This window comes from Rousettus aegyptiacus, unplaced genomic scaffold (assembly GCF_014176215.1).
Source record: "Rousettus aegyptiacus isolate mRouAeg1 unplaced genomic scaffold, mRouAeg1.p scaffold_m13_p_1, whole genome shotgun sequence".
NCBI lineage: Eukaryota > Metazoa > Chordata > Mammalia > Chiroptera > Pteropodidae > Rousettus > Rousettus aegyptiacus.
The window spans coordinates 82190541-82209224 of record NW_023416284.1 but is presented as its reverse complement, the minus strand read 5'-3'; the positions used below and the strand labels follow the sequence as shown (position 1 = coordinate 82209224).

The window sequence follows — 18684 nt, the reverse complement described above, 5'->3', positions numbered from 1 at the left end:
TCCTTTAACAGCATTTCATTTTTTTGACGTTTGTTTGATATAACAAAACTGTACTTTAAACTGAAATTTTGTATTAATTACTACATTTTTTAGAGTTTTAGGATGACATCATGTTTCAGATAAATGATTATGTTAGTAATATTTAGCCAATTTAGCTTTCTGTTGGATATACAATCCTGAGTGTTCATTATTAACTCAGTGAAATTTCATTAATCTGTGACATTTTTCAGACATTCAAAAATATAAGTAAAATAGGTACAAATGTGGTGATATTAAATAATATTATAGATATATATAAAATGAAGACAATAAAATGAAGACGTGAAAGAAACTACACTACATGGGAAAAGCATGCTAACAAAGAAGCTCTACAACAGGAAGCCTTCCTATAAAAAGTTTTTCACTCCAAGCCTCTTACAGTATTTTACCACCATTAGCTCATTAATTCTTCTAGGCGTTGAGGACATGTTATCAAGGATTGGTGTCTGGCTTGTTATCTTAGACACTGAGGTGGAGGCTAAGAAGACATCAGTTGGTTTAACCAAGGTCATATAGCATGTCACAACAGCATTCTCAGATGTTGTATTTCAAAGTCAGCTGAAACCACTTATTGTTTTTCCAGACATTCTCCAAGTGTTCTTTGTGGGGGCAGGAAGGAAAGAATCAGAAACTATGAAGTAACCCTCATCATCCAGTTTACCCCATCTATTTAATTATTACATATTTTAGGATTATGAGATACACTAGGTTGATTGGAAAAGTAATCTAAAAATCTTGGTACATCTTACGAAAAAAAAAATGTAGCCCTGGAATCTTTAATTGCTGTGGGAATTTTGTATCACAGGGCTTCTTAAAGTAGTTTGGTTGAGTGGTTAGGGTTTCAAATAAGACTTTCTCCCTTAGCTATGATTGGAATAATAAAAATATGAGATAACAGAAAGTTGGGAGCCAATGTTCACCTAAAATTAAACATCAATATTTAGAAATGTAAAAATCAGACATACGATTCAATTTAAAATCATACATGTACATGGCGTGCATTCATACTACTAAGTCTGTCACTCCTATCAATGATTTCCTATAAGTAAAACATACATTACTTAAAAGTAATGTATGTTAATGCTATATGATTAAACTATCCACTAAAACATTCCATAATCAAACACACATTGAAACATAAATGTAATAGTTTGAAATATTTGATGATTTATTCTTAAATTGAGAGGAAAAGAAAGATATCTTTTTATTTTCTTCATTATGATTAACACTTTAAAATTTTACTTTTTCTTAATTAAATATATTCCCTCCCTCCTTTAGCTTTACTCTTTTTTGTCTATTCTCTCAGATATCGGTTTTTCCCTACAATGATATATGTAAAATGTCTTCACGGCCTTGAATAAGAAAGAAACAAAGAGAATAAGCTACAAAGGGAAAAAAAATAAAATAAAAGTAATGCTAAAAACTCTAGGATGAATGTAGAAAAGGGCAAATGTTGAACGTCAAACACAGAAGCAGACGAGCACAGTAGCATGCCTCTGGCCTGAGTCCTTACTGACTTTCAGATATTCACCATTCTTTCAGGCTACAGTAATATGGGGTATTGAGAGGCAACTAATGTGCCACAGCCCATCTGCTCTACTTTGAGTATGGAAAATCCTTGCATATCAGTCAAAGCTTGATATACAAGCTTTGTGGGAGGCAGGTGATTGTTAATGGTGGTGAATGAGCACATGCTGTGCAAAGTCTTGACTTTTACTCTCTAAGTTTCTAATGGCATACTAGTAAATATAGGAATCAACCACTTCTGCCCTCCTTGCGATTCTTTCTTTTTTGGAGTCTGATTTTGGTTGATTATAACACTGTTTTCCCTTCTGTTTAGCCAGGTCTAAGGAGAAGGCTATCAGACTTGGGCTCAAGCCCTAGCTCTGCCATTTACTAGTTGGTTAAGTTAACTTTGCTTCAGCAACTCCCTATGTAAAACGAGATGACACCATGATCCTTACATCACAAGAATGTGAAAACTAAGCTAGGTAAAACCCTGAGCACAATGCCTTTTACATAGCAAGCACTTATTGCCTATAAGCATAATTATTCTTTCTCTCTGCTTTCTCCTTTGGCCATCGCAAAAAGCATGTGAGGTACCAAATGCACATGTGCTTTGTAAACAGTAGAGTACCAAACACTTATTAGTTCACCTCAACTCCCAGTGTCCAGGTTTCCCTTATGAGAGCATGACTCCTTCCTGTTCAGGCTCTGACAGCTTTCTCACGTTCTAGAACTCAGGTTCACTAAAACTGGAGTCCTCATTGTGTCTCTCTGGATTCTGCTCCTGTTCTTGGGTTGTTTCTAAATAACACACCCTTTATGAGAGTGCCACAGCATTCTCTTCAGTGTCTCCTTCTCTCCATTCCTGAGTTTTGATCTTAAATTTAAGCCCCTATCCTCTCATTACTGCATTCTTGCAGTAGCTCACCAACCAGTTCAGCCAACTCCTATCTCATCCCTGTCCACATGGGTACACACGAGACATGGCTAGATGTGACTTGTCCTTATTTAACTTCCTACCCAAATCTAGAGTAGCAACAAAATGCCTTTTCAGTAACTCACATCTCTTCCTGGCCCATCTACTTTTTTTTTTTTTTATTATTACTTTATTAAAATTATTGAGACGAATTGATTAATAAAATCAAATAGGTTTTAAGTGTACAATTCAATAATATGTCATATGTATATTGCATTGTTTTACCACCCAAAGTTAACATTCCTTCTGCTACCAAAGATTTGACACCGCCTCCCCTTACCCATCTACCTTTTTAACCTGGTATACCACCACTCCTTCATAGGTGCTCACAGGGCAGATCCTATCTGCCCACTGCTTTCTTCCTCCAGCATCCTTGCTGGAAATATTCTTCCTGGCTCACACATGCCAATTCCATCCATTTTTAAGTCCTTGAGCAAATGACTCTTTGAATAAAAGTGCTTACCCTGTCCCAAATGATATATCATTTCCTGTTATCAATTCTCCTAGCATTTTATTAGGAGGTAACATGGCCTGACAGAAAACACATGGGCTCTGAAATCAGAAATGCTTGTTTCTAAATCCTGGCTTAATATGCTAGCTGTACAACTAAGGGAAGATTATTTTCTGAACGTTTGATCCCTTATCTATAAAATGGGATGATAACAACACCTACCTCACAGGATTACTATGGTAATTAAATGCATATAAAGTATCAAGTAGAGTCCCTAGGACACATGGAGAGGTTTGATAAATATAAGCTAATTTTTCCATGGCCTTGCCAACTGCTATTTTTCATGTTCACTTTCTAGAATTACCTATGTTGTTATTTCATCTCCCTGGCTGGACTGTAGCTCCAGGAGGGCAGTTGCTGTGGGACTCACTGCTGTACTTCCCACAGCACCTCGCGTAGCCTCCCAGACATGGAAGGTGATACACATGTACTTAACAAATGAATGAAAGCACGGTTATAATATTCTTCCCAACACAAATCACTGGTATAATCGAGTGAGTGAATTAGAAAGGACCTTAAAAATAAATCACTAACCATTTCTTCTCATAGATGAATAAACGATATAAATCACAGAAGTTAAGTGACTTGCCCTATGGTTAGTGTGCAAGTAACAGTGGCGGACTCAGCTCTGTGCTTTCCCCCCTCCACCACGGTGCTTCAGTGATCAACGGGACATGGCTGGCATGTATGTGATACCAAAAGCATTTCTTAGAAAAATGTTCCCACCCACATAATTCATGCCCCTCGGGGAAACATCCACGGGAAATAAGCAATTTGTAATCCGATAACACATTCCTGGTATCTCAGTGCCTGGCATAACATACTAGATTAAACAAGGAACCAGAACTGGCTTTTAATAATCTTTCGCCCGTCTCATCTAAAAAATAAGTACATCCCACTATCTTCTTTGGTAAAAATGTCCATTCAGAGAGAACGGATGGTGGAGGTAAATGCAATAATGAAGGTGTCCTTCCTCTGGCTTGTGCCATTATGCTGCCCCTCACTCCCCTAGCTGTTCACCTCTTGTCTGCACACTTCCTCTCACACTCTTTGCAAGGTCCTGTTTCCTCACTGCCTGAGTTGACTACTAGCTAATCTCATGATCTAGTTAAAACTACCATGTTAATGGGAACGGAGCCCAGGTAATCAGATGTTAATTGTGTCCTGGAGATTTTTTTCCTTTTTCCTTCTACTCCATTAAGGCTGGGTAGGGCCAGGTCAGAAGGCTAATAATGTAGTGTGGTTAGGCCAATGCTCTACCCACTGCCCTATGATGATGAACCTGATGGCGGGTAAGGAAAGGTATAAAGAGCTGATTATATAATAAAAGGATTTAGTATTTCATTTATCTCCCGATCACAGATGTAACAACTACATGTGGTATGTCCTTAATAGGATACTTGAGAGCTGTGGGCTCTCAGTTTCCTTAAGGTTAGGAGAGTGTTCGCCTAACTTTGCCTCTCTGTGGTCCTACGATTGTCACAACACAGTATGTTTTCTAGTTTCATTTCTGTTGAACCTTTGATAATCTGAAACATGACTAAGACCCCAGACCACAACACAGTGTGTGGAGGGACAAGTCTTGTGGAAAAGCTAGCATTGGGAAAATAAGTAGATGAAGTGTTACTAAGAAATGTGACCTTGGGCAACTCATTTAACCTGAGAGCCTCAGTTTCCTTCTCTGTAAAAAGGGAATCATTGATAATACTTGTGTTACCTTCCTCATAATGAGTAAAAGCGACATAAAATCATGTGAATATAACCTGACACTCTTGGTAAACCTGTGGTTTACAACAGGGATGCTCACCAAAATCGTCTTTGTGGTCTTGAAAAAACACATTCTGATGAGTAGCTGGAACTGGGAACCGCTGTTATATGATACTCAACAAATTTAAGTAATTACTGATATTTCTACAGCTATTCATGAACATGTGAATGAAAATGACTATATATTCTGTGAATATATAAAGATACAAAAGGAAGATTCTAATAATTCCAAAAGAGGAAAAAGAGTGTTTATCCCTTAGAAGTAGAACCCCCCAGAAAAAAAAAGCTAAATTGCAGGAATAACGCCTGAGAGCACCCAATAGAGGTATATGCAGAGTGTTCTGATTCTAAATTACTGGTTTTCCTAAATCCAGTAAAGCAAACTACCTGTTAAATGTTATCATAAATGCTGGGGCTACAACTTTTACCTAAGTTATAGAATAAACCAAGAAAACAATCCCTTATAAATTAGATATTCTGAATCTTCAAGCCACTAATTTTAATCAATATTAGGCCAGAAGTTTTATATTACTTTCTTCTGAAACTTCTCATCCCCATCAGGTAATTTTTTAGAAATATTGATTTCATTCCATATATTCAATCTTACAAGTTCATTAAATATTAGCTTATTAAGTTAACTTTAAAACATACTTCAGTGAAATTAAACAGCAGAGGGAATTCCATATAACACCTGAAAATTGACCCTAAATAAAGATTTTTAATACAGCAGTGGCACCGCCTCTCACACCCTGTCCCCAAGCCCTGGCGTGAGTGGGAAGGGAGTTACAAAGGGGATAATGTAGTAGATAGAGAGTAGTGTTTAGGAACTAGGATCATGCTGCACACAGATGAAACATCAGAAGACAAAATCCCAACACCTGACTTTACGGATTAAAAATATCGGATTCACAAGTGTCTAGTAACTCAATCTAAATTATATACTTAATGTCAGAGGAGGGGCCATTAGAATTCAGGTCCCTTCACTCCGAGTCTGGGACCTTTTACAAACAACGTCATTCTAACAGGGTGGTTGGTGGAATGGATTGATCAAGAAGAGTGATATGAAAACACCGTTTCTTTTCTCTACAGAATCACTGAGTCCCCTATACTGCCTATTGCTAGGCTGATTGCTAATAACATCACAGAAACACAGGACAGATTTTCAGATTCAGTCTTTACTAGGCTATTAATTAATTTCTCAGCTATCAGGGCCACATATACAGGATGAAAGTTATTAATGCTGGTAAATTCTATCATTTTCCAATAACTGAGTCTCAATGGCTGAGTGTATGTGTTTGGGGGTGGGTAGCCATGCACACACATTATCATTTAGTAATCAGACACTTTTATATCAAGATATTGTAGAAGATACTAGAAACCTGGGATTCTAATACTGGTTCTGACCTTACCTTGCTGTGTAGAGTTAGGCCTGTTTTCTTAGTAGCAAATGATAGATAGTCTGTCCTAGCTACTTTGAAGGTTAAAATGATAATGTATATGAGAGCACTTAGGAAAGCACTAAGCAAAGCATAACAAAATCTTTGGTATGTTATAGCTCTCAGATTGTGTGTGTTCCAATGTATCACACATGCTTCCTGTGAAATATCAGCTGATTTTTTATGGCTACGAAAAAAGGCTGAGAGAAAAGTCTTGAGATATTTTTGGAGGCAGCTGGAAAACAGACGTTCTTATTTCACACTGAGTTCTCCAGTGGTGTGCAGATTTATAATCTTGGTCATTCAATAGTGAATTCTTCAATAGGACTGTATCATCTATCTTCTAGAGTGTCTACCAAAACAGGAGGCAAAGGTAAAGACTGAAAAACTCTTATGAAATCCAAGACAACAAAGCTATATTGCTAGCTCTGAGGAGGAAGACTATGCCCCAGAGCTGCAGCCTAAACGCAAGATGAAAGGCAGTCACCCACGACCCGAGGCTCGTGGACAGCCCTTCTCAGCAGAGTGGCACACAATGCCCAGGCAGCTGAGTGCCCTGGGAGAGGTGCTTTGGCACAGGTACTTGCTAATGGCCAGATCTCTGTGGGGACAAGGCAGGAACTCTGCCCATGGCAGCAGGGGTGTTCCAAATGAAGGGAATGGAAGCAATTATTTGAAACAGCGCATTAGCCTGTTTCAGCAAAGGAAAGCAAAGACCGGACAGCAAAAGCGAAAGTCAGAAGCTGCCACTACATACTGAAAGACTTCTATTCTCAGTGAGACAGGATGGGTGAACTGCTGCGGATCTCTGCAGAGCTGCCTCATTTCTCCAGTTGTCATTAGAATAACCCCACATTCCAGATCTGTTCCCTGCAACCGGAACTTCTGAACGTCTTACTATCTGTTTCATGCAAACAGAAGATATTCTGGTCCCTGAGGGAGAGAAATCTTGCCTGCTGCAAGGTGGTCTTGACTGCCTAAAAGCAGCTCCAGCTGCTTGCAAACCACTAAGGGTTTCAAATCATAAATGTCACAGTAATATCACAAGACTTTCCCCTATCCTCCCACTCCAGCCTAAACTCATGTTTTTGAAAGAAAAAGAAAAAACACCCTTCCAGCATTTTGTATCCTGCCTTGTGAATAAGACTAAAGTGAAGGTAAGTCCGTCACTATAACTCACCCTTTAAACTCAGATAAACAGCGTAGAATCGCAAGTTCAGAGTTTGCGACCCTTAGAAAACAGAGAAAAGCATTCTTTCGTTCTCTTAACATCATACAGCTGTCTGCTCATTTATAAATAGAGAGAGTGAAGGACTTACAACATGAGAACGTATTTTTCCCTAAAGTATCATGAATAACCAATGGCAGAAGTTACCGCTTAATGCCTACATTTTATTTTATGACTGATAATTTCATTTAAAAACCACCATTTAAGTGAATAAGAACTTAGATTATCTGGTGAGGACTATGACGCATTACTCTGATAATTAGTACTTTATTACAAGGCTCAGGTTGCAATTTATTTAATATGTGAAGGTACATACACAGCAACTATTTCTCACATGATTAGATATTCACAGCCAGTTAACATTATAAAATGTTCTTGGCATGAGTTCTGTAAACAGGAAGCAACTAAATAGCGTCTAAACTTAAAAAAAAAAAACAACTGAAAATTTATATTTACAACACTATGTTTTAACTAAAGAAGAAATTCTGCAAGTTACTTTGAAATAAAAACAACCCAGCAAAATTCCCAGAGGTGGCATTTAGCAGTGAGGTTTGGTTTTCATTTCATCTGGCTTAATAATGAAAACATGAAGGATGGCTCCCGATTTCTCCAAGATCAACATATTAATCCATTTAAAGAAATGCCACAGGAGGCTGTCCCTGTTTTTCTTTAGAAGACAGATTTAGCTTGCTCTTGCTTAAAATGGAATGTATCTCTCAATTTTAACAGTGCCTGAGCCAGAGCAGGGTGACATGAGTTGGATTTAAATCAAGTCTGTGGGCAAAGATGGCAGGGAGACCACCCCAGCCCGCTGGAAGGCAGGTGGCTTCAGCACAGATGGCAGGCCTGGCTGCCTTTGGTGACAACTGATGAAGACAGGATACACGTCTTTGTAAAGAGGGTCAGCACTAAACTCCAAGGCAGCAACAACATAAAGCAACCCCACTGTTTACTACTGGGAAATGATCAGAGGGAAGAAAAAGGAAGAAAAAATAGCCTCCATTCTACCAAAGCTCTGTGTGTGTGTGTTTGTGTGTGTGTGTGTGTGTGTGTGTGTGTATGTATCTATGTGTCTGTATTTATGCATGTATGCACACGTGTTTATTTTGCAAGTATATATATTCCTTAACTTATGATGGTGTTATATCCGGATAAGCTCATAAGTTGAAAATATAAGTAAAAACATTAATGTACTTTATCTACCAAACATCATACCTTAACCTAGCCATCCTCTTTTTTTTTGTTTGTTTCCATATAGGGGAGAACACAAATGCAGACCCCACTACCACAAATTATGGAGTCGAGTTTCCTGTAATTGGGGGAATCGCAGGGGTTAGCACACCCAGAGTGTGATGGGTGAGCCTCGTCCTGTGAAAACCACCTTCATTATCATGGTATCTCCCCTGCCAAGTATGTATAGCCTAGCCTACCTTAACTGTGATCAAAACACATAGGCCTACAGTTAGGTAAAACCAAGTAACATTGTAAATACACTTAGTATATCAGTTGTTTGTTTACTCTTGTGATCACGTGGCTTACTGGAAGCTCTGCTCCACCACAAGAGAGGACTGGACTGTACATTGCTAGCCAAGGAAAAGATCAAAATTCAAAATGTGAAGTATAGTAAGTCCTCAATTAACATACATCATTGATAGGTTCTTGGAAATGGCAACTTTAAAGGAAACAACATATAATAAATCCATTTTATCAGAGGTTAACTGATATAAACAAGTTAAGTTCTGACGGTATATTTCTTTTTTTAAAAATTAAGTTTATTGGGGTAACATTGGTTAATGCGGTTATATAATTTTCAGGTGTACATTATCATTTGACATCTCTATATTCTACTGTGTGTTTATCACCCAAAGTCCAGTTTCCTTCAGCTACCATATATTTTATCCCCTTTACCCACTTCACCTTCCCCCTAACCACCTAAATTTGACCCCCTTTACCCCATCTACCTCCCTCCTCTTCCCCCACCTCCTACCCTCTGGTAACCATTAGCCCATTGTCCATGTCCATGAGTCTCTGTTTGTCCTGTTCATTTGATGCTTTTAGGTTCATATCCCACATATAAGTGATATCATGTGATTTTCAACTTTTTATGTCTGGCTTATTTTGCTTAGCATGATTATTTCAAAGTCCGTCCATGTTGGTGCAAATGGCAGTATTTCATCTCTTCTTATGGCTGGGTAATATTCCATTGTATATATGTACCACAGCTTCTTTATCTAATCATCTACCGTAGGACACTTTGGTTGCTTCCATGTCCTGGCCACTGTAAATAATGCTGCTATGAACATAGGTGTGATATCTTTATGGATATAAGTTTTCAAGTCTTTGCGGTAAATACCCAGTATAGGGGTTGCTGGATCATATGGTAGATTAATTCTTAGTTTTTAAAGGAACTCCTATACTGTTTTCCATAGTGGCTGTACTAATTTGCAGTCCCACCAGCAGTGTATGAGGGTTCTTTTTTTCTCTGCATCCTCTCCAACATTTGTTATTACTTGTCCTGTTGATTATAGCTATTCTAATAGGTGTGAGGTGGTATCTCATTGATGGCATATTTCTGGTCACGAAAACATCACCAAACTTCTAAATAAAGAACCCAAACACTTCTAATATTAAACACTGAAATAAATGCAAACCATATATACATTTAAGAAAGATGAATAAAAACAAGTAAGATAATTCTTTTTCAACCCATTTATTCCAGTTCAGCATTGTGGTAGTCCAGAGCCTATCCTGGCAGCTCAGGGCACAAGGTGGGACACACCCTAAACCAGGCCATCACAGAGCGTACTCACATACAACCCATAGTCACCAGGGCTGGGACAATGTAGACATGCCAATGCACTTCACGTACAGATCTTTGGGATGTGGGAGGAAACTGGAGCCTTCGGAGGAAAGCCTCACAGACATGGGGAGAATATGCAAACTCCACACAGACAGTGGCCCTGGATGGAATCGATTTCTTTTTTCATCATTATAACAAAATGACTTTGAAAGAAATGATACTCCACAAAATGACATTACTTGAGGACTTGCTTTACGGTTTTTACTGAATGTATATCACTTTTACACCATTGTAAATTTGAAAACAATCAAAATTTGAGCTATCAGAAGTTAAAGACAGTCTGTATATTAGTGTGTGTGTATGGATTGTGTATTTAGATATGTACATACATATATATGTGTTTTTATAGATGTAAGAGTAATCAATCAATATTTCAAAGCATTTCAAGAAGAATAGGCAAATATGAACAGAAGAAAACCTTTGGCAGGTAGTCTTTGCAATGAAAATTTACCCTGAACATAATGTCACAGGCAAGCATTGATAACAATATTCTTTTCTAACGCACCTGGCACAGAATAAGATAAATTGGCTTCATGGAGGTTTTTTCTCTCTGGCCTGCAATTCTTAAGGTTATGCCCATCAAGCAGAAGTCTAAATGATCACCGCCATTGCCTTTGCTAGGTTGGAAGAGAGTCAAATCCAGAAGAAACCAAGATTTCTAGAGGCAACATGCCAATCAGTTTGAGCAGTTTTTCAAAGGTCTATAATTTTAGTGAAATGTAGGTCGGACCCTCATTGTGTAGGAAGGTCCAGAATGTAACACCCAGCTGGGCCGCATTAGGAAGTAAGGAGCAGATAAGTTCTAATGCTAATGCATGGGAAAGTCACAGTAAGGTTTTTAGTAGGGAGTGACAGGCCCAGATCTGTGTCTGGGTAAGAGCCAGGTTGGAGGGCAAGGCTGCAGCCATAGTCATACTCATCCAGGGGAAATATCGAGTAGGAAGGCAGGTCAGTGTGTGGTCTGGAGAGAGGTGTGGAGAGGAGGGAGACCTGTATTGGAGTGCTGCTGTCCCTCAAGTCACACCTGAAGAGGATGAAGGTGAGCTGGGGGTGGTGGGGGCAGACTGTGGTAATGCTGGGATAAGGAGATGAGTAAAGAGACAAAGGGGACTGAGTAATAGTGAAAAGAAAGCCAGGAAAGTAGGGCTATTTCAAATAACCAGGGCAAAAGTGTTTTTAAGAGAAATACGTCAACACATTGTCAAAAGTCAAGAGATATTATGGAAGAAAAGGGATGGGAATTACTTATAATTTTATTGTTATTTATTTATCGTATTTACAATAAAGAGGTCAGTGGTGACTTTGGTAAGGGCAGCATTATGACTAAAACACTTTAAAGGATTCTTCATTACCTACTCTCCAAACCCATCTCAGGGTCTCTCTTAGAGAAAAGCTGTCCTTTAGCTATTGACAGGTGAACGTATCTTAGGTCTCAGTCTTTCCACCTCGACATTTTGCTCAAGAGATTTCCTTAAAATTTATAACCATCTTACACCCCTCGCCCCCAAATCATCTCTCTCCTGTGAAGCTTTATGGGACCTTCTCAGTCCAAAGTTCTTGATACTTCTTTTAACTTGAAAAGTATTTATCTTAATATTGGACACTGGGCAGATATCAACTTGCCATGTTCGTTTAGCACGTGTGCAAGGTCTTGGGGAATCTACTTCTTTTGTTGCTCACCTATTCCTCCTCTGTGCCTATCTCATTCTCAGCCATCATCTCCTGGAATGTTTTTCTTTCTACTTTTTTTCCCTCCTGAAATCCCCTCTCTCTTAAACTTCACCTTTTACGGCTGAGCTTTTCAATGAAGAAGGAGTTCTGCTGATTATCTACCCAGAAGTGACTGTTTATTTCTCTGGACTTCTTTGGCTTAGTGACTGCTGTTTTTGCAACTCACAATAGTAAATGATACTTTAATTTCTGGTATGTGTCTATGTGTCTAATTTTTCCTCCTTCCCAACCAGATTCTAAGCTACTGGAGAAGTAGGGAACTGCAGGAATGCCAGTGTCTGACAGACCTGGGCTCCACTCTTTGGGGCTGATTACTAGCCTCTTTGAATCTCCATTTCCTCAGCTGAAAACTGGAGGCTAGAATGCTGATTTTGTAGGGGTGTGGTTCTTAACCAAGTTGAGCTGTGAAATGGCATTTTGCTTGATCACCCAATTTATGGTGGCAATTGCTGACTATTAACATACTTTTCCCTTTTCTTCCTCTGCCTCATGTCAACTGGGCTGTTAATTTACAGAGATGAAAATGGTCCAAAAACAAATAAGGAGCAAATGATTTAGATCAGAAGAATGGAATTACAGTAATGGTTGTATTCTGTATGTACAATATAGAAAGTCCAGTCTAACTTCTGTGGACTTCAGCTTTCCTTTTCCCATTAGACAAATAAAGAATATTATACTACTGGTCCTGTCCAATCTACTGGGACCATATATACAATATGTCTAAAACTAGTAGAAATTTCTAAATTATGGAGTAACCAAAATATTCCAAATTATACTTAATGGTTTCTAAATTTAGATATTCTATTAAATAACAATATTCTGATCTAGTGAATGAAAAATTATGTTAACAATAAGAATTATTACTGATGATGTTAAGTGAGGTTGCAGATTAAAATTTTATTTCTTGTTTGCTCTTTGCATGGCAGAAGACATGGGTAAAGGAACAGAAAAAAACATAAGACATAAAAAAAACTATTAGCTAAATGATAAATTAGTAGGATTTATTTTTAAAGGGTTTCCTTTATTTGCTTTTATTTAGATTTTCCTATTGTATTGTCTTCAAACTGTTGTATATAACCTTTTTTTTCCCCTAACATACCATGACCTTAAACAGATTAGATGAGTATAAAAAACCTTAGTGGTCAGCATTTGGAATAACTTATAAAATCAATTAAAGCAGTATAATACAAAATGTTAAAATGTAACACATCGATTATTCTTGGTTACCCAAGAGGAAAGTAAATAATATATTAATCACTAAAGAAAGCACGTACAAAAGGCTGCATAAATTATAAAAATTTTAGTGATTATTTACATCAAAACATATCTCTAAGCATAACGGCATTTAAAAAATAAAAATCAAAACAGCCTCTATCACCAGATTTCTAACTGGAAGAAGTTGTCAGTTTTGTGCTTTCACAAGACTGACATAGTTGAGTTATAATCATGAATTCTTAATCAGCGTAGTGGGGCTGTGGAGAAGAAAAGAGGGAAGACAGCCAAATGCACTAACATTCTAGGTCTTCCCTGGATGCAACAGCAGTCTCTGCTGAGCTAGCACTTTCTATACATTATCTTCCGTGAGCTGCTCTCGGTATAATTAAAAAGGAAGGAAAATCTTTCTCTTTAGAAAATCTGTGTGCATGCTCTTAAAAAGACAGTTTCAGTTCCTGTTAGTTATGCCTAGGACTCATAATCCCTGAAGAGAAACTGTAAAAAAGAATAAGTACCCTCCCTCCCCAATCAAGCCAAAATATAGGTTATGCAGTCTAAAAGGGTTGCTCTTCAGGGCAACCGAGGCATTTCAGTTTCATCTTGCCCTGGCTCGGGCACCAGCAGGGGCCTTGCCAGTGCCTGCACATCAGAATCTCCCAGGGAGCTTTTATACCTCCCAGGGTCCAGGCTGTACCACAGACACCAGGTATTAGAAAGTTTTTCGAGCTCTCCAAAAGATTCTAATTAATGAATATGTATTAGAGTGAATGTTTTAACTTGGTCTTGTATCAAGTTCATGTTTCCTTTACTTAAAAAACAAACCATTAAATTTTCAGCTGAAAAACTTTTCCAAGCAGATCATACAACACACTTCCTTATTACAACTACCCCTGCCATTGTGTGTCCCTTTATTATTTCCCTAAAGATGACACTAGTAAACAGTAATAGTGAGCCCAATGTGGCTCTGGATCAGGGGTGAGATATCCATAGCTCAAAGATCAGATTGTGTATATGCTTGTGTGTGTGTGTGTGTGTGTGTGTTTGTGTGTGAGTGTGTGCATGTGTGTGTGGGGGTCATGAAGGGCAGGCAGTGTGAGCAGGCATCAGGGGAGATCTGTTTGCTCACATTTCATTGTAATGGAAAAACTAAAATTTTTTTAGAGTTATAAGTATGTGTGAAAACCATCTGTTGTTTCCTGCTGTTGCACCCTTCAGATTCTGCATGTTTATGTGTCCACGGCATCAAAATATCGTGAGCCTAAAACAGTAATATTTACAGGACATTGAGTTTTAATGTAATCACACACTCCACCGACATTTCATAAAATAAGCATACTACTTTAAAATGTCACTAATAAAGGAGTACTACTTGAATATGTGAATGATAAAGATTCTCTGGCCATCTGGATATCATCTTTTGTGAAGTGAGTGTTCAAAGTTTTTACCCATTTTTAAAAGTGTGTTTCTGTCTTTCCAAAAATTGATTTGTAGGAGTTCTTTACATATTTTGGATATGAATCTTTTCTTGGATATTTTCTCCCATTCTGTGTTTTAGCCCTCTTAATAATGGTGCCTTGATATAATTTTGATATAGTGTTAATACTATATTAAATGTATTAATTTTTTTCTTTTATGGTTCATACTTTTTGTGTCCTGTTTAAGAAATATTTGCCTACTCTAAGGAATAAAGATGTTTTCTTTGGTTTTCCTCTAAAACTTAATTTTAAAAAATCTTTCCCATTTAAATCTACAATCCATGTTAATGTATGAAATGAGGAAGGGGTCAAGATACTTTTCCCTGCAAATAGCATTCGACTAAATGCCATTTACTCGAAAAGTTGTCCCTTTCCAAACTCTGTTCTGTTGATAAGTTAGCCTAGTCTTACAGAAATACACACTATCTTAAATACCAGAGATTTAGAATAGGTTTTGTATGTGGTAATGAAAGTATTCCAGCATTCTTTCTATTTAAAGAAATAGCTAAGTATTTTTGGTCCTTTGCATTTCCAGGTGAAATTTTTAATGAGTTTCTCAGTTTTTGCCCCATTCCCTCCTCCAAAAAATTAAAACAAAAACTGCTTGTAATTTGACTGGGATTGCACTGCATATACACATTAACTTGGAGAACACTGCTAACTTTATAATATTGGGTATTCCAATCTATAAACATGAAATATCCCTCCATATACAAATACCTAAAAGGGTGTTCATCTTCATGAACCATTAAAAAATTAAAATTAAATCCACCACATGCACTAGAATAGTTAAAATGAAAAAGGAAATACCAAGTATTGGAAAGAATGTGGAACAACTGCAATACAGATTGTTGATGAAAATGCAATTTGATGCATCCACTTTGGAAAACTGCTTAGTAGTATCTTCTAAAGCTCAACATATGTAAAACTGATGACTTAGCAATTCCATTCCTAGAATGACCATTTACTAAAAGACAAGTATGAGAATGTTCATATTGGCACTGTTTAAAATAGCTCCACACTGGAAATTATCCAAATGTCCAACAGTAGTAGAAAGGACACATGAAATTTATGGTATATTCACACAATGAAAATGTACAGCCTTGAGGATGAACCATCCACACCAGCATGCAATAATATGGACAGATCTCAAACAATATAGAACAAGAGTAGCCAGACTCCATTTATAGAAAGTAACCAAAAAAAGGATATGAACCTTTGTGAGAAGTCAGGATGGTGGTATCCTTGGTGGGGGTATAGCGACTGCAGTGAAGTACTAGGGGCTTTGGGAGTGCCAATAATGTTCTTTTTATTGACTTGGGTTCTTAGCATATGATGTCTTCAGTTTATAAAAATACTTTGAGCTGTACACTGATGATATTGCACTGTTTATAAATGTTTTTTTAAAAGTGTTTTTTAATGGAATATATAATTGGGTTTTTCATTTAAAAATTGATTCATTTTGGAAATAATTCCCCCTCCCTGTTTGCCCCTTCCCCCCACCCAGGGCAATTATATGACTGATAATCTAAAGGGAATTAAAAAAAATACTAGAACAATGAAGGGGAAACAGTATGTTCTATAAAAGCTTTTAAAATTGGAAATTAGTTTAAAAGTTTAAATGCAGTACTACTGAGTATTATATCTTTCAATCAAGGATGTTGAGGAATATATATTGTAAGCATACAATTAGAAACATTCTCTTTACCTTTTGATGAGAAAATAGAGAAATAAAAGATGTGAGACACTTTCAGTTTCAATGACTTTGTCTTAATTTCTCATTCAAATCACCACTTATTATTCCTGTTGTAATTATTTAGCAATAGCTTTAGTATACACAGGTGTACGTCTCTGTTTACTTTTCAAAAAAATGTAATACCATGAAAAGACGAATGTCTTTAAGGGACCCTTTAGCATCTCATTGCAGATTAGTAATACTAACATCCAGTTGTCCTAATTTGTTTTTCTATAGTTTTGTTTGTCAATACTAAACTAAGCAGTGGATGCAATTATGAATTCCGGGGGGGGGGGGGTTCATTTTTAAATATGACACAACAAAGTTTTCTAAAAGCTTGCAACAAATGCTAGCTTATTTCCTTTAAACCTATTTTATTCTATTTACTCCTTTTGCTCTATTTTATTCTATTTTTAGAAAAATATGCTACTGTGATTAAATCTCACATTTCTATAATCCACTAAATGAAAGTTTAAAATGAAACTAGGAATTATGAAAAAAGCCGAGATTGTTTAACATAACCAGTAAACTAATAGATGGACAATGTATTTAAAAAAATATAAAATTATAATTATAATTCAAGTTTCAATAAAAAATATCCTTACAGTGGAAGAAAATTACTTCTTATATGCTAGAATAGCAAGTGCTATGAAGGAGCTATCTGAAGAATATTTTGTTTTGTTTGTATTTACCTCAGTTTTGGTAATACATTAAAAAAATAGAATTTTTAAGAAATAACACTACAATAACCATTGCTACACAGAGATTTGTGATAGGGTTGAAAGCCGACTGTGGAAAATCTTCCTAACCACATTAAATATTTAAAGGTTACGTTTAGAAAGCATAAAAGTTATCCAGCATAATCATATCATGATCTACACAGTGTGCAGCTGAGACAGTGCCAGCTGTTTTGAAAAGCTGGGTCATGTAATTTTCTGGCCCAGTTTTAAAGATGTATATAGCATGCAATTCGTTGTTCTCTATTTTTTTCCCAAGGTGTTTCATTGCCTCTGTTGATATAGGGGGTGGGGTAGGACGTGGAGTAGAGAATACTGTTGTACCCAAGCCATTTTCTATTTGTTGTTCCTTTTTGCTCTAGGATGTTCTGAGAGTAGATGGGAGAAAAACAAGTTCTTTTACCCCTAAATGGGATGTATATTACCATCACCACCACTAGGTGACACTTAAGCATAGGTAAAGCAAAATATTGGTCAGAGTTTCATATGCTTATTTTGGGACAGAGAAGAAAAAGTAACAAGTGGCTCAGAATGAAATAATTATTTAAAAAAGCTCACCTAGATGAATAAATTATTGAAAACTGGGACTATTTATACTTGAGTGAATAGAAGTTAAATTTATTTCGAGAGTTTAATAATTTTCCTTGGGTATAATTTATTATACACAAGGGAGTAAAAAACAAACAAACTCTCAAAAAACAAGACACCATCCAAACCAAACCAAGCCAAGGCAAAAAAACTCCGTAGTTGGGAATGCTTAGCCTTACGGGTGAGAAGGGGAAGAGTCACACGTTTACAGAGTGTCTCTTACAGGTCCCTTGCCACTCTTACCAGTGCATAAAAGATGAAAGTGTCTTCTTAGGAATATGTGGAATTCATGGTTGAAAGGAGCCCAGTACGTAAAAGCAAAACTAAGCTACAAAAATCACCTTACTATGGCATCCTGTCCCCAAATGCTACACCGTTAGAATTTGACAATACTGTTTATTGTGGGGAAGTGATTACTTCAAGATGGTGCCATAAACAGATAGATACATGATCACTGGCATTTAAACCTTTGTAGTATTTTAATAAAATGGTTGGGGCAAAGCTATGGAAGCCCATTTTTAAGGAGTGCAATTTCAGAAATGGTCGATCAAAAAAAATTGTTAAGAGTCCATAAATATACAAAGGTATTGTGTATATTTACATAATACCTTGACTCATTCAAAAGACATTTCCCAATGACTTCACTTTAACAAATAACTATCAAAGTGTATTTCAAAGACACTAGAACTATGCTTGATTTTAAGTCATAAAGTGACTCTTTCCCCCAAAAAGGCAAGGCTTTAGTATGTGTGCAAATTATTTTCCCACTAAGTTAATCTTCTCAAAGCATGTCTCCTTTTGTCAGCATCTTCTAGCTGTCCACCCTTGTCTAAAAGATCAAATCTAATGCTACCCTTGCTATCCAACCCAACACATGCCA

General features: G+C 37.0%; 1 protein-coding gene and 1 non-coding gene across 2 annotated transcripts in view; both read right to left on the bottom strand.

The window, feature by feature from the left end:
- LYRM4 (LYR motif containing 4) overlaps positions 1–18684 on the bottom strand; it is a 134265-nt gene that overhangs the window by 43500 nt on the left and 72081 nt on the right. The gene's annotated exons all lie outside the window — the stretch shown is intronic.
- On the bottom strand, positions 8719–8881 carry LOC118606160. The gene has a single exon (XR_004952310.1). It is a non-coding gene; the product is annotated as a U1 spliceosomal RNA (small nuclear RNA).